The sequence below is a fragment of the Mesoplodon mirus genome (genome assembly GCF_964341445.2).
Source record: "Mesoplodon mirus genome assembly, chromosome: 9".
NCBI classification, from domain to species: domain Eukaryota; kingdom Metazoa; phylum Chordata; class Mammalia; order Artiodactyla; family Ziphiidae; genus Mesoplodon; species Mesoplodon mirus.
Window position 1 is genome coordinate 60,200,997 of NC_138985.1, and position 26,507 is coordinate 60,227,503.

The following is a 26,507-nucleotide window of genomic DNA, read 5'->3' on the forward strand; positions in this document are numbered from 1 at the left end:
GTTGAGGTAGGTTCCCTTTTTGCCCACTTTCTGGAGGGTTTTTATCATAAATGGGTGTTGAATTTTGTCAAAAGCTTTTTCTGCATATATTGAGATGATCATATGGTTTTTATTCTTCAATTTGTTAATATGGTGTATCACATTGATTGATTTGTGTATATTGAAGAATCCTTGCATCCCTGGGATAAATCCCACTTGATCATGGTGTATGGTCGTTTTAATGTGTTGTTGGGTTCTGTTTGCTAGTATTTTGTTGAGGATTTTTGCATCTATATTCATCAGTGATATTGGTCTGTAATTTTCTTTTTTTGTAGTATCTTTGTCTGGTGTTGGTATCAGGGTGATGGTGGCCTCGTAGAGCGAGTTTGGGAGTGTTCCTTTCTCTGCAATTTTTTGGAGGAGTTTGAGAAGGATGGGTGTTAGCTTTTCTCTAAATGTTTGATAGAATTCACCTGTGAAGCCATTGCGTCCTGGACTTTGTTTGTTGGAAGATTTTTAATCAGTTTCAATTTCATTACTTGTGATTGGTCTCTTCATATTTTCTGTTTCTTCCTGGTTCAGTCTTGGAAGGTTATACCTTTCTAAGAATTTGTCCATTTCTTCTAGGTTGTCCATTTTATTGGCATAGAGTTGCTTGTAGTAGTCTCTTAGGATGCGTTGTATTTCTGCGGTGTCTGTTGTAACTTCTCCTTTTTCATTTCTAATTTTATTGATTTGAGTCCTCTCCCTCTTTTTCTTGATCAGTCTGGCTAATGGTTTATCAATTTTGTTTATCTTCTCAAAGAACCAGCTTTTAGTTTTATTAATCTTTGCTATTGTTTTCTTTGTTTCTATTTCATTTATTTCTGCTCTGATCATTATGATTTCTTTCCTTCTGCTAACTTTGGGTTTTCTTTGTTCTTCTTTCTCTAGTTCGTTTAGGTATAAGTTTAGATTGTTTATTTGAGATTTTTCTTGTTTCTTGAGGTAGGCTAGTATAGCTATAAACTTCCCTCTTAGAACTGCTTTTGCTGCATCCCATAGGTTTTGGATCGTTGTGTTTTCATTGTCATTTGTCTCTAGGTATTTTTTGATTTCCTCTTTGGTTTCTTTAGTGATCTCTTGGTTATTTAGTATCGTATTGTTTAGTCTCCATGTGTTTGTGTTTTTTACGTTTTTTTCCCTGTAATTCATTTCTAATCTCATACATTGTGGTCAGAAAAGATGCTTGATATGATTTCAATTTTCTTAAATTTACTGAGGCTTGATTTGTGACCCAGGATGTGATCTATCCTGGAGAATGTTCCGTGCACACTTGAGAAGAAAGTGTAATCTGCTGTTTTTGGGTGAAATGTCCTATAAATATCAATTAAATCTATCTGGTCTATTATGTCATTTAAAGCTTCTGTTTCCTTATTTTTTTTCATTTTGGATGATCTGTCCATTGGTGTAAGTGAGGTGTTAAATCCCCCAGTATTATTGTGTTACTGTCAGTTTCCTCTTTTATACATAAGGAAACTGTTAGCAGTTTCCTTATGTATTGTGGTGCTCCTATGTTGGGTGCATTTATATTTATAATTGTTATATCTTCTTCCTGGATTGATCCCTTTATCATTATGTAGTGTCCTTCCTTGTTTCTTGTAATATTCTTTATTTTAAAATCTATTTTATCTGATATTAGTATAGCTGCTCCATCTTTCTTTTGATTTCCATGTGCATGAAATATCTTTTTCCATCCCCTCACTTTCAGTCTGTATGTGTCCCTAGGTCTGAAGTGGGTCTCTTGCAGACAGCATATATATGGGTCTTGTTTTTATATCCCTTCAGCAAGCCTGTGTCTTTTGGTTGGAGCATTTAATCCATTCACATTTAAGGTAATTATCGATATGTATGTTCCTATGACCATTTTCTTAATTGTTTTAGGTTTGTTTTTGTAGGTCCTTTTCTACTCTTGTGTTTCCCACTTAGAGAAGTTCCTTTAGCATTTGTTGTAGAGCTGGTTTGGTGGTGCTGAATCCTCTTAGCTTTTGCTTGTCTGTAAGGCTTTTGATTTCTCCATCAAATGTGAATGAGATCCTTGCTGGGTAGAGTAATCTTGGTTGTAGGTTCTTCCCTTTCATCACTTTAAGTATATCATGCCACTCCCTTCTGGCTTGTAGAGTTTCTGCTGAGAAATCAGTTGTTAACCTTATGGGAGTTCCCTTGTATTTTATTTGTCATTTTTCCCTTGCTGCTTTCAATAATTTTTCTTTGTCTTTAATTTTTGCCAGTTTGATTACTATGTGTCTTGGAGTGTTTCTCCTTGGGTTTATCCTGTATGGGACTCGCTGCGCTTCCTGGACTTGGGTGGCTATTTTCTTTGCCATGTTAGGGAAGTTTTCGACTATAATCTCTTCAAATATTTTCTTGGGACCTTTCTCTCTCTCTTCTTCTAGGATTCCTACAATGCGAATGTTGGTGCGTTTAATGTTGTCCTAGAGGTCTCTTAGGCTATCTTCATTTCTTTTCATTCTTTTTTCTTTATTCTCTTCTGCAGCAGTGAATTCCACCATTCTGTCTTCCAGGTCACTTATCCGTTCTTCTGCCTCAGTTATTCTGCTATTGATTCCTTCTAGTGTAGTTTTCATTTCAGTGATTCTATTGTTCATCTCTGTTTGTTTTGTCTTTAATTCTTCTAGGTCTTTGTGAAACATTTCTTGCATCTTCTCGATCTTTGCCTATATTCTTTTTCCGAGGTCCTGGATCATCTTCACTATCATTATTCTGAATTCTTTTTCTGGAAGGTTGCCTATCTCCACTTCATTTAGTTGTTTTTCTGGGGTTTTATCTTGTTCCTTCATCTGGTATATAGCCCTCTGCCTTTTCATCTTGTCTATCTTTCTGTGAATGTGGTTTTTGTTCCTCAGGCTGCAGGATTGTAGTTCTTCTTGCTTCTGTTGTCTGCCCTCTCGTGTGTCCTCCACACCGTCGCTCAGGTGGGCAGTACACTACTCCTGACTGGCCTCTCCACAGCCACTAATCCCCACCTAACTTATCTTTAAGAAAGGCCTTCTTGCCCCAGCAGCTGGGAGTGATGTTGGTGGACAGCCTCAGCTATCACAGCCCCCACCCCCCACCATAGAGTTTACCTCAGCTGTGAAGACACCTCGACCAAGGTCAGGCCCCTTTCTATGGCTGCCCCATCTAGCTGTCCCCAATCCATGGAGGATTATAAAGGCTGGCCATCTCAGGACAATGTCCCAGCTCAGGACAATACTGAAGGGCCATTCTAGCTCTAGAGCTTCCCCAGGAAGTAGGCTGCAGCCGTTGTTCAGTCTGTATTGCAACCCAACTTCTCCTTCTGACCAGTCCCGCTTTCCTCCCCTCCTTTCCACAGATGTTAATGCCAAGGGCACTCTCTAATAAACATCCTGCATACTAAGCTCTGTCTCAGGAAGTTTGCTTCCTGGAGAACCCAACCTCAACTGAAACCGGTGCCCTTCTTCTGATTCTCTTTCAGTTTATTGCCTGAGATCACCTGACAAGGATGTGTAGGTCATGGGGGACTCACTGGTTGGGCTTGAGGAAAACTGGAGAACTTGTTTGCCCTAGGGTCTGTCCAAGGAACTTTCCTCTTTTGTTCTGCAAGATTTTCAGGACAAGAAAATGTAACTCATAGTAGGCACATGTTCAATTTATTAGATAAGTGAATGACCAGGGCAGGGTCAGCTTCATGGATGTATAACCTGTACAGTTGCACAGAGCCCCATCTTTCTCAGAAGTGCACCACAGTTGATTTAATGCTCTGCTATCAAGGTCTTGAAAGTCTTAATAATTTTTTAGCAAGAGACCCCCCATTTTCATTTTGCACTGGGTCCTATAAATTAGGTAGCTGGTCCTGGACCTGGATCCCCCAAGAACTAGCTTATCCTCATTTCTGCTAGGATTCTCTCTCACTATGAGGGAGTGGCAGGAAAGCAGAGAGCAAACCAGCAGTCTTATTAGAAGAGCTCTCAGGGTGGGCCTACAACCACATTCCCAAATCTCATTCCTTGCAATCATGGCTCTTCAAGATGTTTACACATGCTTAGAGGGCAAAGTGAGCAATGGTCACATAAACTCAGGAAACAGCAACCTAAATCCCCATCTGGAGATTTACAATGTTCATCAACACAGTAGAGGTTCTGGGAAGTCTCCCCAGTAAATAAGATACCTACTTAAGTTTGTTTAGTGCTTGAATAAACAACTGCAGTTGTTCAGGGGAAGATTTTTTTTCCTGAACCACCTCTTAACATTCTGGAGCAATTTTCCTTTCACAGTTATTTGGGGAGTGCTACCCCAGAAACTTGGGCTGAATTGGCCACACCTCCCTTGTTCTGAATGTAAGGATCTAACAGCCTAGCACAGACTTCTTCCCTACACCTCTTTTGGAAGTGATGATCAGGAAGTCGTTAGTTTGCTGTGGTATTTAGGAACTATAAGGGAGCTTGTACCACCTACTTCAGATGTAGATAAGAAAAGAGATGTCCTAAAAGGTTAAATCATTGTAGATACCTATGATAGTTAAGATTGAGTGCCAACTTGCCTAGGCTATGGTACCCAGTGGTTTGGTCAAATACCAGTCTAGATGTTGCTGTGAGATATTTTTTAGATGAGATTAACATTTAAATCTATAGACTTTGAGTAAAGTAGATCACCCTCCATAATGTGTATGGGCCACATCCAGTCAGTTGAAAGCCTGAAGAGTAAAAACTGAGTTTTCCTGAAGAAGAAGGAATTCTCCTCACGATTGCAACATGGAAACCCTGCCTGAATTTCCAGCCTGCTGTTATGTAGAATTTGCACTCAAGACTGCAACATCAACTCTTGCCAAAATTTCCAGCCTGCTGGCCTGCCGTACAAATTTTACACTTGACGGCCCTGATGATCACGAGACAATTCCTTACAAATCTCTCTCTCTCTCTCTCTCTCTCTGTCTCCCCCCCGGTTCTGTTTCTCTGGAGAACCCTAACTAATACAATACCAATTCTGTGTATGTAGTATAAGAGAGCCAGGCTAGGTATTCCCTTTACCCCTCCAGATTCACTCTCCACTTGCCTCCACCCTGTCTGTGACCATTCATGTGCATCAGTTGACTTCCTTGTCCTGTAGCTTCCAGTTGGGTTGGGCCAATGATGAGAGGTAGTGGCAGGAGGACAGAGTGCAGGACGAGAGTGAAGTTAGGGTGTCTCTTCTCTTGGCTTTCTCCCTGCCAGGCTACAGGTTAGCAGTGGTTGCGTTCCTTTACTGTCGATCTGTGGCCTCTCCAACAGCTCTAGCTCCAGCAGTAGCTCCAGCCTCAGCTCTCACTGAGCTCCTGCCCACTCTCTCCTCTGGGTCTTTAGGTCTAGGTTGGTTAAGGCCATTGCTAGCACTTTCCCACCCCCCAGTCTTGTGCTCCATCATCCCCTGTACTTTTCCCTTAATCCTGCCCCTGGCTCTGTATACCATCCTCACTTTCCCTGTTTGAGTGTGCCATTTGTTTCCTGCCAGGACACCCGGTAATTCAAAACCCTTTTAATTCTTTTTACACATGAGGAAACTGAGGCCTAAGAAGCTTGGTAACTTCTCCGGGGCTGGGATTTAAGCCAAGGTATCTGACTCCAGTGGTAATCCTCACAGCCTGTACACATCAGTTCAATGACTGTTCACGTTAATTACTCTTTCTGAATCACAGTTTCCCCATTTGCAAAACGAGGTCAGTAACAATAACTCCTTATAGGGTTCTAGTTAACACTCAATAAATATTAGCTAGTGTTATTATTTGCAACAAAAAAGGACCTTGATGAAGATAGAAGTTCCCAATTTACAGGGTCTTGGTAAGGATGAATTGGCTAGCAGGTGTGTTATACCAGCACAGGGCCTGACACACACTAGCCACTTAATATATGCCATGAAACATTAGTCACATCTATTGTTCTTTTCCTATGCCACACTCTTTAGGAACATGATCTTGAATTCTATGTGAGCAAAATTCTAGTTGAGAGGCACTTTACATATATTGTCTCATGTAAATGTCATAACGAACTAAGAGGTGAGTTATTCCAGTTTTACCAATGTGGAAGCTGAGGTCCAAGGAGTTAAATAACTTACCTAAGTTCACTACTGCATCTGGTAGTGAAAGATCAAGGATTCCAACCCAGACATATCTGATTCCACATTTATTTGAGCCAAGGAAAACTTGTTAATAGAGCTAGTATTCAGCTGGTAGGCACTGGTGTTATAGGTCCCACTTTAAATATTGAATATTTCCCCATTGGGTGGTAAATGGCTGCTGCCTCAAGTCTCTTGAGAAGGACCTGCCTACCCGTTCCCCCTCCGTCCCCACGACTCCCAGCTGCAGAGACAGGGCCTGCTCTGATGGGTCTGTGCCCACCCCTTATCAGTTTTTAATGTTCAGAATATCACTCCTAGAAACAAATCCAGTAAATGAAACTCGATAATCATACACAAACCTTTTAGAAATCCAAGAAGGAGGATGACCCGAGTGTTTTTTTAGAGCACTGCAGAAAATTCTTATCATTTCTGTACCTCTGTCCTGTGGCTGATTTCCTTGGATGGATGAGCCCCAGAGTGAGCTTTAGGGTGAATGTATGGAAGGGTGGCCTTGTCTGTCCCCATCGTCAAGAAAGCACCGTTCTGTTTCTGGGCCATCCCTGTTTCAGCCTTGATTGCACCTCTGTCCTGAACCCCAAGTCCCTGTGGTCCTTTTAGAATAACCCAGAGAGAAAATAGGTGTGCACACAGTGTGAGGCAGAGAGGGGAAGAGCCAGCTTTTCCCCAGGCTTCTGCGTTTGAAGTCAGTCAGGCTGGGCTTCCATGTTTTACCTTAAAGAGGGAGACTGGCAGCTTGCTAAGAGCCTGAAGGCTGCTCCTAACCTCTGTGTTGCTGAGCTAGTAGCTGGCAGCCCTTCATCGTCACCTATACAGTTGCCCCATTTCCCTGGGTGCCGTCCATGTCTGAAGAAGACTGGGTTTGGGGGCTTTTCCTTGCTTAATGGCTGAGGGGGAGTTTGGAGATTTGTAGGAGAAAGTCTGCAGAATAGATAGTGAGTTAAGAAACTCAAAGTCAGGGTTCATGAGATAGAGGGCTGGGGCTAGTGGAAGGAGGAGGAGGCTAAGGGAGTGTCAGTCATTGGGGGATTTGATGCCGAGGACAGTTTTCCTCTGTTTCCTTTCAGACCTTTCTGCAGTGTGTCAGGCTCTGCCCCTGCTGTGAGGATCTGCCAAGGCCAGCCCTTGCCCTTTATAAATCTCCTTTCTCTTTCTTTCTTTCAAAATGGACTTGCCCTGGATTAATAAAGATATTCTGGAGAGCTTCCTATCTCTGCCTGGCATTATGCTTTAATAATATTACTACTCCAAACTTTAATCTAAAAAGTAGAGAGGAATTGAAAAAAAAATCACAAAGAAAAAGCAAACCTCCATAATCAAAAGAGGTAGGGTTAGGGGCAAAAGAAAGGACCAGATGACACCTGGGTGAAATGGTGGCATTTAATCAGGGATTAGGCAGGAAGTGGGTGAGGCAATACCAGAATAACAAGAACCAACTTGAACCCTCTAATGGAACCTTTGTCAGGGTTTTCAAATACTCCAGTGCCCTTTAAAACCATTTTCCCCTCTGCCCTTATGTTTTTGTCCAGGCCTATAGAGGAAAGTGAAATAATCGAAAACGAAATGCTGGCTCTATTGACTTTTCTTTCAAAGGGAAAACAGTGCGCAAGTTTCATAGGAAACCCTCTTGCTGAGTGAATGGCCCTTGAGAACAGGACTGGCTACATGATTTGCAGGCCCAGTGCGAAATGGAAATGTGAGGCCTCTTGTTCAAAGTGTTAAAAAATTTTAAGGTGACAGGTGAACATGAAACCAAATGTGGGACCTTTCTGAGCTCAGAGGCCCTGTGTGACTGCAGAGGTCATACTCCCAGAAGCTGGTCCTGCTTAGGAGTCTCTGAAGGTTTACATTATTCTCATTTTCTGACTTAATAATACTGCTTCCTCCATTTTCAAAGCATCAGGGATGTATGTGATGATTGTCTCTCTGTGTGTGTGTGTGTATTTCAATGCTATTTTTAGGCACTTAAGTTTATTTTCAAAATGGCTCTTTAAAACCTCAAACATTTCTAACAGGCAGTTGAGAATGTCTTAGGTCTAAATCTGAGTAGGAAACACTGCTGTCTAGGGACCTACGTGTTAGAGGGGTCAGCTCTCTTGTTCAGCTCAACTCAAATCTGAGGGGCCAAAGAGGCATGCCTTCCCAGGCAAGTGCCCAGGTGGCTAAGCCCCCAGAATTCCTTGTCCAGATGGCCCTGACCTGCTCCCAGGGATGGGCAGGCATCTTCCTCAGGTACTTCTTCCCAAGGGTGAACCTTACGACTAGTATTAGCACCCCCTGGCCTAAGATTTGGCCAAGTGACAGCTGTTTAGGGGTAAGGAAAGGGGGTACTATTGACAGAACTTGGACATATGGGCTGGTCTGGGATGTTCTTGCCTGTTTTTTGAGGGCCCTTGCTGCGCCAGAGGGAGTTGGAGGGAGGAAAGGCTAGGGATAGGTGTTTCCCTCCACACTGCTACATTCTACACAAGAATTCCAAGCACTCTGAGGATTCTAAATTATAACTTGGCTTTTTAGGCCATTATTGAAGGTATATTTGTCATGATAGCATCAAACATATTTAACAGTTTGCTAGCTTAATTTATAACTTACAAAACTCTAGACCTACAGTTTGTGGGCTTCCATTTCTGTTCTTGCCATGGGTTCTGCAAACATTAGGGGCAGATGTGAATGGCAGGCAGCAACGAAAGTGTATATCTCCGTAATGAAATTGAACACTAGCTTCCTCATAAACAGTTTTTTAATTCAGTTACTCTAACTTTGCATATGTGTGTGTGTGTAATATTTATTTATACATTTTGACAAACACAGTTTCTGTTTTGATTAGTGGAATACAGCAGCTTTTTAGGATGTAATTATTAATTATACATTTACCACATCCAGTTTCAAGTACATTTCTCCTCCAAATGCTTCTTAATTTAGTAAGAATATTGTTTTTATCACAACATTGGACTCTGCTAAAATTTGTATCTCTGTACCACAGAAGAAATAATTTTATCTTTAATGTTGATCTTTTTATGTGAGCCTATGATAGCATTCACGATAATGTCAGATATTTCTTATTGACAAAATGAATATTCAAAAGATGTATTTTGATTTCATGAATTTAATAAAGAAAAACAAATTATTATTGGAACTAACTGACTTTCTCTTTGATGTATCTAGGACACTGGAATAAAACTGGCCTCGTTCAACTGTTTGTGCAGTTCTTCCAGCAGTGGAGTTATCACTTCACTTTTCATGTGTCCAAAAGGAAACTTGGAATCTGAAGTGGGTGAATTTAATGAAGAAGAACAAACATTTGAGGTAAGTGAAAAGTCATGCTTCAATGAGAGATTTGTAAACACGTTTTCTGCAGGCGCACATGTTCAGTCATTTTTGGATATAGTCTTAAAGTAACTTCTGACTTTTGGAATAGATGCTCATGCTTCTTCCAGAGATTTGTGTCTTCTGGTTTTCATGTGGTCAGTGGTATCACTTAGCCCTCATGACAGTCGGTAAACTGTGTTGATAAACATTCTTTGTAACACCTATATTCATCATCAACTTTCTTGTGAAATTGATTTTAGAGCTTAATTTTTTGCTAAACATGTGCTTTTGGTTTTTTGAGTTCTTGGCTGCTGAAAGAGTTTATTGCAAAATAAAACAGCATTACTAAATAATAGCTACTGCTATATGTATATAAATCATACGGTGAATCACAAACCTGTGTAATGATAGTTTTCAGGCTGCTCTCTAAAAGCTCTATGATAAGATGGCCCAGCCTCTAGTTCCCATTTATGTTTCCCACCTAACCAATGAAGGCTCACATTTCTACTGACCCTACCAACTGATGGCTCAGTGGCTATATGCATTTGGAAGGGTGTGGGTGTGGCATAGGCCACAGCACAACTGACTGGCCCAACTATGGCTTGTAGGGGCAGGGATATTCAGTCCTTCTCAACTGCCACCTAAACTGCAAGAAATTAGCTTCCTGAGCTCTCTCTTGCCTGAGGGCCCTGCATTTACCAGCAGGTAATGTGTGTGCTGTCTTTGAAAGGAAGGAACTTGTTAAACTGAGTCTGGAAAAAATAGGGAAAAGAGAGATGGGTTATTGCTAGACATCTTTTAGACTTAATCATATGTTAAAGTAAAAAATCTGTTTATTGTGCATACATCTCCCACAGTACTAGCCAAGACCATGTCAGGAGCTGAAATACAAAGTAGAAGTCTGCCAATGCAGCTATTAATAATTGTTTATTAAAAAATTAAAAATCTGAGGGAGATGTTAGGGCAGTTGGGACCCTTGGACAACAGGTGTAAACTGGGATTGTCCCACTTACAGGAAAATAAAGAAGCTTCATTTTTCTTTGCCCCTTTGGGAATGGTGTTTGTAATTTTGCTACCTGGTATACTAGTGTGTCTGAGTTTTCTAAAGGTGTGGTTTCCTAGGTTTGAGTTCACTTAGCTAATGGCAATACATGAGCCCAGGATGCCAGCTTGATACCTGTGGCTGTGTGACCATCAGTCTATTTCTTTTGCCATTGAAAGTAATTCAGAAGCTGCCTGATTGACTAGGCTGTCTTGGTCATTTAGTTATAAGAATAGAGCTGAGGGCCTCCCTGGTGGCGCAGTGGTTGAGAGTCCGCCTGCCGATGCAGGGGATACGGGTTCGTGCCCCGGTCTGGGAGGATCCCATATGCCGCGGAGCGGCTGGGCCCGTGAGCCATGGCCGCTGGGCCTGCGCGTCCGGAGCCTGTGCTCCGCAACGGGAGAGTCCACAACAGTGAGAGGCCCGCATACCGCAAAAAGAAAAAAAAAAAAAAAAAAAAAAAAAAAAAAAAAAGAATAGAGCTGAGCAAGCCAGGGGACAAAAAGACTTAGCACATGCTATGTAGTTAATAAATATTTCAATAAAGGAGTCATTGTTGGAGGTGTTGTTGAAAGCCACCAACTTCCTCAGGTCTGTTTTCCTTGTAACAGTAGTGATCTCAGAGGAGCTTCCATGGCTGTGTGTTTATAACTCATATAAACATATAGATATTTAATGGAAATCTAAATAAAAAATCAAAAAGTAATGTCAGTAGCTTCTTAAAAGTCATGATAAAATGACCTTACATCATTCAAAATGTCAATAAACAGCTGTCCCATTAGAACACCAGAATCACAAGATCTTGCAAGGAGGTTTACTGCAAAAAAAGAGAGACCACTTGTTTCAGAATCACTGGGCGAAGACCTGCCTATCACATTCTACTGTTCCTGGAATGCCTACTACAGCTTTTGCCTCTGCTTGACATGTCAAACTGTCTAGCTAAGTGCTGATATTCGATATTTTTTGATGTCCTAATCAGATGCTCATTCAATAGAAGACACTGCTGAATTTTGCAGACTTGCAGAAATGGAAATTCTAGTTGTTAATGCTGTTCTTACCTTGCTGCTTTGGTTCCAGGCTTTAAATTGATTTATTTCTGGGCTTTTAATTAAGTAGGTGAACAGGAACATAATGGGACAGTGATTAACATTAGGATCAGTCTGAGGTTCTCTCAGCACTAACCACATCCTGCTTCAATTCTTTTTAATTTTTATTTTTCAGCACTGAGGAGAGTGGACATTACTGTATACATTTATTTAGTCTCTCCCAAGAATGTCATAGAGGGACCAGATGTATTTTCTCAAAGGACATAGATACCTATATTAGACACGAGGAGAATTTTCTAGTTAGTCCCTAAAAGGTAGGGTGGCACTGTGTGTTCTGGAATTTTGTTGCTTAAATTCTGACAAAATAAAATAACTTGTGTTGCTATGAAAATAACACTGGAAGAAAAAAAAAATCACATTAGCATAGGCTTTATCAAAGAGTGTTATATGGAACGTGAGTCACGTGAGCTGCTCCAAGAAAAGAGGGCTCTGTGGCCAAGGCCCACATCACCTTGCTCTTGGAGGTTCCCAACATACGTTAACATAATAAAGAATTTGATTGATCCTGCAATGAAGAAACCATTCTTGGAGGTTTCTAAAGCTTTCTAGAGTTTATCATGAAGCCCTCATTCTGTGTTGCTTCCTGTAGAAACACTGTAGTGGTGTCATATTTTTTCTTTAAGTCTGTTTTCTTGCATTCATTGGGCTAATGACTAACTTTCTACTGTCCCAAGACATTATTTCCTATTTATTTTATCTAAGCTAAATCTAGATGTATTTTCTTTCAGTTCTTCTATGCCAATAGACGATGATAACCCCTCCAAATGCTCTTAGTGTTATGTGATCTTATAAAACCAGTGATTCTCTTTCCAGAGCTCATGAGCTTCTGTTATCCAGTGTCATTTCTTACCTTTCTTTGCTTCTTGATTTTCGAAGCTTTGTTATCTTCTATCCCATAGTAGAACCATTGAAATTTAGCTCAGTTTGAAATTTGGTCAGTTTCTGTTTCTCTCATTCCCATTTCTTTTATCCCCAAATGTCATTTTGCTCTCAGATTTGATCAGTACAATAAGCACTGATCTGTTTTACTTGTGTCTGTCATTCTGATAAAATGAAAACATCCCAGATTGTGGATGTAATATTTTGACAGACTAATATTGACCTTATTCACATTTTTCCCCCCGAATAGTAGATTTACTACACTTTTTTTTTTCCTGCAGTGCAAGTCTGAATACCTACTGAAAGTGTAGAATCCAGGCCAGCAGTCTCAGTGGGGTATCTTTCTGCCCTGTTGTAGGAGTGAAAATCCGGATTCATTCAATTTATTCGAGAAAATGTGTGTGCCTTTGACCTGCTAGGCATTAGGGTACAGTGACAGGGAGAATAGTACCGGCAGGCCCCTGCTTTCAGGAAACATAGATGCGAGTGTTGTCAGTGACTTCTGTTATAGTGTGTAATTTAATTTTTTTTTTTTTTTTAAAAACTGTCTTGATCCAGTTCTGAGGACCTGTCTGGAGGCCGGTGGTTCCTCTTTTTGAGCAGCTGATTAAGTCCACATCCCCAGTGACTTCCCTATCGAACTCTTCCACTCCTGGCGTCTATGCGCCAGCCTTAACTGCCCCAGGGCCAGGTACCAGACAACTAAAAACAGCCCCTAAATCCTGGAGCCTGTGAAATTATTCAAATCAGCCAATTCACAGGGAGCCTGCTAAACCTAGTTAATCCCAGCTTGCTTGTCACACATCAGCTGCCCCTGCCCCAGGGTGTAACCCTCAGTGTGGCTCTGCCTGGACGTCTTCTCTACTTTGGCAAATAACAAAAAGTTCTGCTTTTCATCTATCCAGATGTCAGTGGGTCGTGTCCTGCCACCAAAGAACTTTTAAATCTAGTAAAACACAGCTGCAAGCAAAATTTTGGTTTTTCTTTTTTATTGTTATGAAAATTTCAAAGGACTTAAAATAGTACTAATTGGTGACGAAAAAGAGGTGGAATCAGGATTTTAAGAGAAGGGAGGAGTTAAAAAATTAACATAAGTAACTTAGTTCCCTCGCCAAGGACTTTAGCAGGTTAATATACCCCATATATTCATTTGTTTATTGTGTGCTTATTGAGCATTTGCTGTGGCCCTGGTAATATAATGCTCTAGGAGGTGTGCAAGAACAGAAAACGTGTACCCTTTTCTTGAGAAACCTACAGATTAATTAAGACATGACGTGCACCTAAAATGATTAGAGAGACAAAATCAAGTATGTAGTACTATAACTAAACCACCCCTAAGTCCAAAAAATGACAAAAAATACTAAAGAACCAGAGAAATAAATTTGCTTGCAATTTTCAGTGATAGCTAACTTTAAAATAATTTTTAACTTTCCTAGTAAGTTGGCTGGAGAAATGTTTGCATTATTGCTCTTTTCCTCCATTCATTTTTCCCTGCTCTGAAACCCTTTCTCTGAGGTGCATAGGGCCTGGCAATTTCTAACCCTGCTTTGCAAACCTCGGATGGTTTGGAGTCACGTGGATTTTGAACTGAAGCTGGTAACGAGGTTCTCTCAAGGGATAGATTTTGGAGGACTGTGTTGGCAGTTCAGATCAGATGAAGCTATTTCTTTTAAAGCTTGGGTGTGTTTCAAAAAGGAAAATGGTTTCAGCCCAAATCCATTTGCAATACCAACCTTCCTCACTGGGGAATTGAATGCTTAGCTAGTTTATTTTTGATAGGCAGGCTTCTGTGTGTTTTAAATGATGGCTGACTGGCCTAGAAGCTGAGTTTCTCCAGAAGGCATTTGGCGGTGTTCCATGATCTTCAGTGGAACTCACACTTTTTTCCTGGAGGAGAAGGAGGAAACTGTAGTTGATTAAGGCTCTGCCGTTTCTCTAGACTCACTCCACTGACTTTCAACAATTCTTTCCACCAATACTTTCTTATTGAACATCTACCCTGTGTAAAGGAGAGTATGGTCTCAGCAAGGGATGCCAAGCACTCCAACAGAGAGCTGGGGCATGGACTCTATACAAGGCAGAATGTGGGCCTGGCCATAAAAGAGATATAAAATGTTGTGTGCATGAAGTGAAAGAGTCACTTCAAACTGGGTGAATCAGGGAGAGCTCTACAGAGAGCATGACACTTGGAGATCAGGTTTGATCTAGCAACTAGAGAAGGAATCAGCAAACTGAAGCCTATGGGCCAAATCTGTCCTCTCCTCCTGTTTTTATAAATAAAGGTGTATTGGAACTCAGTCATGTTCACTTATTGATGTATCATCTATGACTGCTTTCATGCAACAACAGCTGAGTTGAGTAATTGGGACAGAGACTGTATAGCCCTTAAAGCCTAAGAAATTTACTGTCTAGCTTCTTACAGAAAAAGTTTATGACCCCTGGTTTAAAGTCAGTTGCTTGAGGGACTTGATATATGGCCTTGATATTTGGACTTGACGTAGGCCAAAATAAATGATTTCATTTGACAGACATTCTGGAAACAGAATGTTTCTGAGCCTTGGGAGTGTTTGTGTGTTTACAATGGCACTGAACTTCAAGACAGGGAGTGTGGTAGATGAGCTGCAGAAGAGAGGTGCTACAGGTTGGAAAAAAAATTCAGAAGTTCACGTTGTCACCTAAGTGAAAAATAATGAATGTGGATTAAGAGGATATCTGTGATGAAAGGGAGAGGGCTCAAAAAACCATTGTGAATAAAGCTCTAGAAGGGTGAACTAAAGGAAAGACAGAATTGAGGATGACTCCAGGGTCTTGAGCCTGGATGAATGGGGATGTCAATGATTCCTTCTCTGAAAACATATTGACCTGAACAGGACAAGTTTTCCCTTCTTCCACCCTACTCCGATTAGGAGGAGGGATAAACCTGGAGTGGCCCCATCACTCCAGGGCAGCTGGTGTTGGGAGGAGAGGTAGTCAGAAGCTATTGTTACAGAGGCAACAAGACTCAAAGCCTTGCTTGTGGAAGAATATCTGGTCCTAGATAGGAAGTCAGCCTATATTGTCTCAGAAAAAAACCACTCCATGAGTTGGAGGAGTATCCTTATATTTTAGGTCATCTTGCAGGATTGCCAGATAAAATATAAATTGCCCGGTTCAATTTGAATTTCAGAAAAACAAGGAATAATTTTCTTTGTATAAGTATATCCCAAATATTACCCAGGACATATTTGTACTAAAAATGATTAGTTCTTGATCTGAAATTCAAATTTAAGTAGGCATCAATTTCAGATCAACAATGAATAACTTTGTAATATATGTCCCAAGTATGGGATACATTTATACTAAAAAATTATCAGTTGGTTCTCTAAAATTCTAATTTAATTGGGCTATTTTTCCCCTAAATCTGACAACCCTACCTGTAAGGTAAATAGCCAAAGCTTTCACTTTGGGGGAGACTGAAAAAGAATTGGGGCACCAGTATTTGCTTTCCTTGGAGGAGCAGAGTTGACTCCTTCAGCCGTCCTGGAGCCCACAGTGAGCAGAGGATGGCTCAGTGAACGTCAGGCCGGGGTGCTGGGCACTAATGAAGAGGGCAGATAGAGGATGGATCAAGGGGTGTGGTCGCGTGAAGTTTCCAGTGGTGGTGGTTTGGACATCCAACTGGGGGACTGGAATAAGGGGTTGGAGTACAGAGGGTCTGGATTAGAGAGAGGGAGTGAATTCAAGACAGGGACAGATTCCTTAGAGGAGCCTCTTTTCAAAGACGCAATTTTGGAAGGAATTTTCTTGGGGTAGAACAAAGCAACAGCTCTGCTAGATAAAGGTCCCAGCTTCTCACACTTGCTCCAATGTGGAGATCCGCCTACTTCATACCTCTGAATCTTTGATACATTGGTTCAGTGACGGGATGGCCATATTCATCCCAGTTATCTTATAGAGCTATGTGATAATTAATTTTATGCATCAACCTTACTAGGCTGTGGTATCCAGTGGTTTGGTCAAGCACCAGTCTAGATGTTGCTGTGAAGGTATTTTTTAGATGAGGTTAATATTTAAATCTATAGACTTTGAGTAAAGAAGATCACCCTCCATAATATGGGTAAACCTCATCCAGTCAGCTGAAGGCCTTAGGAGAAAAGGCTGAGGTGACCAGAAGAGGAAGGAATTCTGTCTCCAGGCTGCCTTCTAACTCAAGACTGTAACGTTGACCCCTGCCGGAATTTCCAGCCTGACAGCCTGCACCGAAGATTTTGGATGTGCTAGCCCCACAATTGGCGTTAGCCAATTCCTTAAAATAAAATAAATCTCTTTTTCTGTGTCTCTCTTTGTCATGTATGTGTGTGTGTGTGTACACACACACACACACACACACACACACAAACATTCTATTGGTTCTGTTTCTCTGGAGAACCCTAATACAGGCAGGCAGGTGATCCTGAATAGCACTGACCCCCATCCATGTCCTCAGATTCCTGCTGGGAGTTGAATCTTGTGGAGCCACTGCTGGTTTCTCCCAGATTCCTCTCCTCAACCCCAAGCCTAAGCAAGAGTAAGACCAAATTCCCTGGTTGCCCACACAGGTCATCAAGATGTGTTCTTTCAATCAGGGGAAGGCAGGATCTGCCATACCTGGGTTACACATCTCAAAGCCATCATGCATGGGAGTAGGCTTATTCCCCATAGCTGGATGGGTAAAGCCTTGGCCTGCCTTGGAATTTGGGGAGTGAGAATTGCCCTCTGACCTCAGGCATACCCGCAATACAGCAGCTGCAGAGTGTGCTGTTAAAATAGTGTGTGTCTAGAAAGACTGCTTCTCCATATTTCTTTCCCTTCTTTATCCAGTCTCCTCACTGGAGAGATGATACAAACAAAGACATGCAGGTTTATATTAAAAATCTTTGGTGGGTGGCGTATCTGTCTGCTCTCCTCCCAGCTCCCTAGCAACAGCTATGTCATTCTTTTATAAATCTTTTCATGGAAATTCTAGCTTTTCTATGTGAGTCTCTCTCTGTTTTTTTGTCTCTCAGTGTCTTTCCCTCTGCCTGTGTCTATTTCTCCTTCTCTCCTTTCCTCCCCTGCTTCTCTCTGTCTCTGTCTCTCTGCATGTTTCTTTCTCTCTGGTGTGATTTCCCACATTAGCCACTGTCCATTTCTTTGATTCCTTCTTGGCAGCAAGAGTTACGGCACCATTATGCAGCAAGCAGTCCTGCTTCCCTGCTACCTTAAAATAATAATGTTTCACGGTGACAAATGGATATAGTTAACAATGAAAGTAAAATGCTTGGCAGGCAGGGGTGCAACCGGGTCAGATTTCTCTGCCTGGCAAAAACAGAGGGTATCCTGAAAATCCCTAAAGAAAGGAATATATATGTGGGGATAGCTGGTGATGTTTGCCAGGTGGACACTGCCGCTGTTTTATTTTTAATTTAGCTCCTGTAAATTGTGAGAGTAAGTTCTCAAAGGCAGAATAATAGTTATTCTTAATTTACTAAGGTTTTGTCATTGTCCTAAGAAACTTAAAAAATATTAGCAGATTTTAAAATCTGGTTTTACGTTTGCTGTTGTTCTTTGATTAAAAAAAAAAATCAAAGCCAAAAATAAGACAATCTGAATTAATGAAGGCATATAATCCTTTTTGTACCCCAGTGGCTGAAGTTTCTACATCATGTCAGAAAAGGTCCAATTAAATTCAAAAAAAAGAAAAGAAAAGAGAATGACTTTTTCTAGACCTCCTTTCCCTCTCTACCACTAAGAGGAGACAAAAATCCTAATACCCAAGAAATCTTCAACCAAAAGCTGTTTGCATGCACATGTGTGTGTGTGTTTTGCACACCGCACGTGTGCCTTCCCCTGGGTGCAGATGGCTACTCCAGCAGCAGCGCATGTCCAATGTGTATGATGTGTATGTCTGAAAGTTGGCTTGGTTGTGCGCGTGGAAAGAAGAAAACGAGAGGGAGGTAAAAACCACACAAGCCTAAATCAAAAGCAACTGTCGTACCATGAGGAAAGCAGGCAGACCTTGCTTTGTGCACACGCCACTCTTTCTTTGCCGCCCAGACTGATCTTTGAAATGAAATAAAGAAGCATGGCAAACTAACTGAAACATAGGTAGAAATAATAGATTTGGGTTTCAGGAAGAAAAAAAAAATAACCTGGCATAGCTTGAAAGGCACCCATTTCATAACAACACATGTGCAAAGAATTACAGTAATTGCAGTGCACACATCGGTAACAGACAGAGTGAACGATGAATATTAAAAACACATTCCTAGAGCTGGCCCCGTGGCTTGGCAGGAGCGCACATCGTGGAGACCTACGCGGGAGTCAAAGGAAGGCTCTCGGCTTCCAGAGCTGTCAGGGCTTGGCAGGAACTGAGGAGGAAAGAGGAGGGAGGAAGGTGGCAGTGATTGTCCCCGTCACTGACTCCTGTCTCCCACTGACAGAGCCCTAGGGTGGCTTCAGGAGAGTTGCCTAGAGGAAGTCTGCCTTCAGCCTTTTGGGGCTCTGCTTCAGAGCTGAATCTGAGCCAGGCTGAGAAGGAGGAGGGATGGGGATAGAAAAACAAACACCAGAGAACAGCCAGAAGGTAATGCTGGGAACACCCAGACAGTGTCCCGGTCCTCTCTCTCAAGGCTCGCCTCCAGCAGGATCCAGCAGGATGGACTTCACTGCTGTGGAGACGTAAACTGAAAACGTGTTTTTCTTCTGTGGACTAAATACATTGATTTGCCTTTTTCCCTACAATATTTGCTATGCGGTGGCATTAAAGTCTGTAGGGGGGTGAATTCTCCTGGTGGTGTGTTCCAGAGCCTTCAAAGGCACATTAACCAAACATCCAAGGTACACAATGATCTTTTCACTGTGAATCCTTTCCATCATCAGCAAAGACAAAAGCCCTTCTCTTAAGCACAGCTTTGGTTTCGAATGTTCAGATTTTGCCTCTTGCCGTTGGATCCTTGCAACATTGACAATGAGACAGGCCAGGGGGTGAGAATCTCTAACCAGAGAGTTTGGTTCACACACTGGGAGCCAGGACCCGAGGATTCTTAACCTGTGGGCCACGAACATCCGAGGGGTTGATGAAGTAGAAATCAGGGAGATCCATACACTTGGATGGGAAAAAAATGACCTCTTTATTTTTGCTGATCTCTGAGAGTTAGTTAGCATACCTTTACATTACAAATGTAGGAAACAAACCATGATAGTACTAGTAATACGTATGACTTTGTCAACAGTAAAACTCATGGGTATTTTCATGTCATTTCACTGTTGTTTCAGATATCTCTAATTATTATTTATGCTCATCACTACTAGGAATTTTGGTAATTATTAGACCTGCCAGAAGATCTTGTTATTTTATGCACTAGTGAAGAAGCACATAATATAATAAAATAATCTGATAATTGTATTTTAGTATATTGGTTTCCCTTGACATGTTATACACTATATTTTATTCTTTTTACAAAGATTATTCTGAGAAGCATCCACAGGCCACTTGGCCTCACTGTGGAGGGCTCCATGGCACACACAACATTTACCTGAAGAAGGATCCGGTCTCTAAAGCAGTCATGAGGAGCTGGGTGATTCCCAGCTTCACACAGTGATTCCTCAGTGGGCCAGCCTTAGGCATGTCTCTATACACGAGGGAGAGAAAGGAAAGGCAAACATGTGTTTCCAGATCCAACGCTGAGGACTTAACAAAGGAACTTCTTACTTGTCCACTCTTTAGATATTCTCAACAAACCTTAGCATTTGCAAGACAAAAATTCACATTTTGTCTTCAGTGATTTGTGGCAGAGCTCCAAAATGATTTCATTAAAAAGAAAATAAAATAAACCCCTCAAACAACTTCTCCAGTTTCTCCAGATGTTGGCCTAGAGTGTTTGCCATAGAATCACAGTTGATAGGGTAGAGAAAGGCTGACGAGGAACTAACTATATTTGCCAGTTTCCAAACCAAGGGTGGAAGAAACAGCTATTAGAGCACTAGTAAGAGAATCAGATAATACAAGACAACAGAGGGATGACATCTTTTAAATTAAGGAGTCAGCTAAGGGAGCTGACACCCATAAATGTCACAGAGACAAATTAGAAAGTCCTTTCATTTCTACTTGTCCTCGTGGTAAAGGAGAGGAGTAGTTCAGAGTTGGAAGCAATGGTTTATTTGATTTATCAAAACCTGAAATCCTGGTGAACTCTGGTACCAATGCAGAATCTAGCACTAGAAGGGATGCTGGGAGTAACAGGCTTCATCACAATCCTCAAAAATATGAACCTCAGCATCTGACTTACAAGGGACAAAAATACTGTCCTAAAAGAAAATATGTAGATTAGCAATCTTCATAGACACTTTTTTTAACTTGGAGAGAAATAATACTTTACTAGAGTTCTTGATACAGTCATTTAAGAAAGTCAGGAAATATAGAGAGGAAGATAGATATGTAGATGACAGATAGATAGATAGATAATTTGGTAAGATCTAGATCTATTATGTATCAGACACTATATTTGTTTTTAAAATACATTTATCTATCTCATAATCTTTCAGCATTTCCATGAGATTTTATTAACCCAAGTTTTTCAGATGGGGGCAAGCTTAGAGGATGAAATAACTTGATTGAGGTCACAGAGCTAATCAATAGGATTTAAACACAGGTTTGTCTGACCCCAGAGCCACCATTTCATTATTTCAAGTGGCTTCAGTTATTTTAAAAATTGCTGTGATTGAATCCTTAAAACACAAGAAGTTGTTATAGAGTTGAAGGATCAAATTTCAAGTTAGAAACATAAATGGCAACGTGATAACACATTACATATTGATAAAAGAAACTTTACGATATCCAACAAAATTGTTTCTCATATGCAGAAAGTCAAATGGGCTTGTCCACCTATTTTAATCATTAACATTAATATATAATCATTTTATATAAGTAAGTATAAAAGCAGGTACCTGGAATTTAAGAGCTCCTTAAATATGTAGTAGTTGTCTGTATGTACCTATTTTCAAAATGTGAAACTGTCATCTCTAATTATTATAAAATTTGGTGCATGAGACCAAATTTCATTGTGTTCAAAGTGTACTTCTGTGCCAGTTGCCACCCCTTACCTACTGTATCTGCAGTACCCAGGGTTAGAGCTAAGGCCTTGATGAGAGCTATCAATAATTAAATATAAAGTAAGAATAGGAAATATCAAGCTCATGCCAAGATATCCATCATGGAATTGCTGCTCTTCAGGATCCATATGCCTCCTCCCATTTTAAATAAAGCCATGATGAGAGAATGAACATATTTTAGTCCTCCTTAAAATAATCCCTCTTCATCAAATCACAGCAAGGTATTGTAATCTACATGCTACAGACATTAGATGCCACTTTGGAATTATCTCCAAGGCCTAGTCCAGCCCTAGCTTTCTCTGATTCTAGGAACTGAACAACTGCTAAGATAGAAAAGCCTCCAAGGGGGTCTTTACAAGGTCTTGTAGACATCAGAACTTAAAGGGTCCTTGACTTGAGTTCCGTTTTGTGAGACTACCCCTGAGATATTTCATGCTGCAGGAGTTATTCAGTCAGTATGAATAACTGGGATAAGTTATAGGATTTCAAAGACTAAGTAAATAACCTACGATCAGAAAATTCAATTTGTTTGTGAGGTGGAGAAAGGCATCCTGCCATTAAGCAGTCAGATGGAAAACATGCAAACCACAGTCTGTGGAAGAGAAAAGAACATTAAAAGCCCTTGCCCAGAAGCATAGGCAAGTGCAGGAAATATACTCAGCACAGTTAATGTGTCTATTGTAAATCTGGGAAGCAGGAGCCACAAGACTGATTGAGATTCCAAACTGTGTAATAACCAGAGACATCACTTGCAGGCCACTCCCTCTAATGGGGAGCGCTGGGGAGTCTAAGAGATTCACTCATGGGATGGGTTTGGAAAGAAGACTCTGGTCCAGTACAAATGCTTTCTGGGTCAGGCACAGCCATGCAGACAATTCCAGTGACTGGCAAAGGCACAATCTGACAGGGCCACCTCACTCAGTTAGGCAGAAAGATCAGTTATCCTCTGGGAGTAGAAGAAAAAGCTCATGATAAAGCACATGTTAATTATTGCTGCAAAGGATTTCAGATTTGCTATGAATGGGGTGATAGCAAAAATTATATTTGCATTAAGAATCACCTGTATATCCAAAAATGGATATTACCTAATGCAAAGACTACACAAATACTGCCTTATTATTCTAGTGTGCCCTCTTTTCCACATCAAGGAGACTGTGGTGTGTACAGTCTGACCACATAATGCCGATATTGTTTTGGCATCTGTTGTAATATTGGGGTAGTGCTATATCAGGGCCCCTGCTAGTCCATTTGCCACCTTTTTGCAGATTTGAAAAAGAACTTTGCTTCTTCCAGGTGGATGCAGCCCCAAACGGAGCATACAGTTTGGCAAACAGAATGTGGGCTGGATTTCTGTCTCTTTGTCACTCTCCTCTGGATGCCCTTAAGCAGTCCCAGGGGCAACATTCTCTCAGGCTCCAGAGGGTGGGTCCTGCTGGATCTTAGGTTCTATTATACATCAGTGGGCACAGCTGATGCTGTTGGGGTCTGGCCACATCCCCTCAGTCACCTGCAGCTTCAGTGTTGAGCTTTGTGTATAAGCTAAGATTTCCTACCTCAAGCTCCTGTTTCTCTCTGCCTGAGGGTTTTTCCTAGCTCCAGGAGCATGCTAGACGAGACAGGGGTTAATGCCCAGGAGCAGTCTTCAATCACAGAGGGGTGGAATGGAGTGGGTACATTCCCCAGCCTCCTCATCCCTAGGTGGGTCAAAGTGAGGTGCATCTGCCCAGTGTTGCATGGGGTCCTCAGCAGGATCAAACCCCAGTTGCCCAGAGTGGCCATTTGCTTATCAACGCTCCCTTTGTTGACTTCCTTCCCTTGTTTCATTTCCTCACTCCCTCTCCATGTTTCCTGGGATTACCTTCTAAATCCTTGCACCCAATTTCTTATCTCTGAGTCTGCTTTTGGGGGGAACCCGTATTAAGACCCTTGGCTTCCTTACTATAATTTTACCTCTTGGCTTGATGTACCTGCCAATGTTTGGAGCTTTCAATCTAATTTGACCAGCATGTGAAATTTTTCATGAATTGCAGTACTCTTTTACAAGTCCGATAACATTAAGAAAGGAACAGGGACTTCCCTGGTGGCGCAGTGGTTAAGAATCCGCCTGCCAATGCAGGGGACACGGGTTTGAGCCCTGGTCTGGGAAGATCCCACATGCCGCGGTGCAACTAAGCCTGTGCGCCACAGCTACTGAGCCTGCGCTCTAAAGCCCGCAAGCCACAACTACTGAGCCCACAAGCCACAACTACTGAGCCCGCGTGCCACAACTACTGAAGCCCACGCGCCTAGAGCCCGTGCTCTGCAGCAAGAGAAGCCGCCACAATGAGAAGCCCACACACGAAAACAAAGAGTAGCCCCCGCTCACTGCAACTAGAGAAAGCCCGAACATAGCAGTGAAGACCCAACACAGCCAAAAATAAATAAATTTATATATAAAAAAAAGGAACAAACCACACCATAAAGAGAGAAGAGGCAGAATGGTTGCCTGGAGAACTTACAATGAGAAAAGGGTTCCATAACTGTCTTAAAGAAAATGTACTTAAAGGAAAAGCAAACCACATCTCCTGTCAGCAGTGGGGGATAAGGGGAAGGTGGAGAAAACTGAGTGACTGTGCTTATTAATATTTATGCAGTAGATCACCGGCTTCAGATATAGTGCACCTGTCCTAGTCGTGAGGTTGGGAGAACCAAATGAGGAAAGGGGCAAGAGTGCAACAGCTTGCCAGAGACAGGCCAGAAAGAGAAGTAGATGGCTGTGGAGAAAGACACAGTGTGGAGCAGGTGCCACGCATCCATCCATCAAGTTTTGAAGTTGTCCCCATGTCTGGGGACTCAACGCAAGCATTTATGGAGCCTTACCTCTATTGGTATATGCTAAGCACAATGCTGGGCACTGCTTCATGGGGGCCCAAGAAAGAACAGGACACAAACTCTGTCTGCAAGGAACTTGCAGACTAGTAGAAGACATAGGACATGCCAAGACATTTGGCAGGGACCAACATAGCTGACCACAAACATAACTGCCTGCTAGACTCTAAGAATCTTAAGGGCAGGACTGTATTTTTCATATCTTTATATGGCCTGCAAGACAATGCCTTGAATACAGTAGGTGCTCATAGATGGGTGGTGTTTACATAACCCAATAAAGAATCTTATTCTATAACACAAAATTCCATGAAAAGATAGAGACGGCAGAAACCCATTGTGGCTGGGGGAATATGGGAGGGCTTCACTGAAGATGTGGCTTTGGAGCTAGCTGACAGTTCTGAAGTAAAATACACCCAAGTAAAATGGAACATTGAATTTTCCTTTGCTTGTGAGCAGAGAGCTGGGCTTAAGTTTGGAGATAGGTCCATCCTTCCTTCATTCCTTGGTATCTAATGGATGCCTATTCACCTTTGACTTTTTAATATTTTAAAAAATGTTTCGCTGTTAAAACATTCTAAGTCAGAGCCTTTTCTTCTCTTGACATCAATGGAAGGCTATTATTTTACTGCTTTTACTGCAGCTGAGGGACCACTGTTAATTTATTCTTCATTGTTGTTCAGAGATACACTTACAAACACAAGGATACATTTGAAGATGGGAGACAAAAAGATGGGAAAATGCACCCTATTTAGGAAAGCTGAGCCTCCCAAAAAGAAAACAGGAGGCTGCCGGGTAGATTTGTGTTTTAACGTGAGATCCTTCTCGTTCCCAGCTTGTAGTCACCTAACTCCTCCCACCCTCTCTCACTTTTCCTCTGCTGGGAATTACAGCAGTGCCCTCAGAAGGTTCTCCAAAGATAATAAGGGGAACAGCAAGGGTTTCTGTGGAAAACCTTGATTTTGGGAAACCCTCAGAGAAGCAGAGGTCCCTGCTGACCCAGCAGGATCAGCACCTGCCACGTGGATAAACTACCTTTTCATTAATTGGTGAACCACATGAAACTGCCATTTCTGGGGGTCGACAAATGTTGAATTGCAGTAGTTTTACATGGTTTGAACTAACAAACAGTTTTGTAGAAAAACTAGCTCATCAACTAAGAAAATGAAAATGAGTAAGTAAATCTTGAAGCTTTTCTTTTCTCTTCTAATTTCAATTCTGGCATTGAAATCTGTCCACATAGCAGGCATGTGCTGCACGAGAATTCTTAGTGAGTCTAATGAGGTCACCACAGGCAGAGTAGATTTGAATATCTCAGTCCATGAACAGAGGTGAGCAAGAAACATCATGCCTGGTCGACGATCAATGTAATGGTCATGCCTCTCTCGACCCTTCCTGGTGGTTCTTCCAGAAAGCAGATCCAAGTTCCTGCCTCTCTGGGATCAGCCAGCTTCTCTGTCTCCTGCTCTCTTACTTCTAGATATGTAGAAACCTCTTTATTTTGGTGTCTTCTCAGGCTTCTCCAGCTCTGTTTCTACCCACAAACTCCCTTCTCTTCCCTTTACCTTTCTAGTGAAAGTATGTTGTAAACATTTAGGCTTTTGCTAAACATTTAGCCTTGGAGACTTTCTGCTTATTGATTATAGATTGAACTCCCCTTGGGCAAGTTAAAGGAGAGCCTAATTATATGGGCAGGGATAGCAGGAGAAAAAAGTGGAGGAAAAAAGTAATTAATATCACAAATTCTTTAGCCACAAGGAGAATTTATGGTACAGGAATCAGGGTTAGAAATATATAAGAAGTTCTCCTTAATAACTTTGCCCAGGTCAGACTGTAATTCTCTTGATGCCTTAAGAGTGCTTTAAGACCAAAACAAGAAGTTCTTGGGATAATTTGCCTCCAGGTCCTCTTCTTCAGAAGTGAAGCACGACCTGCACCCCATGAAGGATGCAAGGCTGGTGTGGGTCTGTGAGATGGATTTGGATTGGTTCCTATCTTGTCTGAACTGGTTCATGAAAAATAACCCTAATAAAAGCACAAGAATCATTTACAGACATTTAGGATCGGAGCAGGACGGTCCAAAG

General features: G+C 41.6%; 1 protein-coding gene across 1 annotated transcript in view; it reads left to right on the forward strand.

Moving 5' to 3' along the window:
• Positions 1 to 26,507, forward strand: part of MTERF1 (mitochondrial transcription termination factor 1) — a 462,335-nt gene that overhangs the window by 252,059 nt on the left and 183,769 nt on the right. The window contains exon 5 of the transcript XR_014294933.1: positions 9,277 to 9,417. The gene's annotated coding sequence lies outside the window, so the exon portion shown is untranslated. The remainder of the gene's footprint in view (positions 1 to 9,276; positions 9,418 to 26,507) is intronic.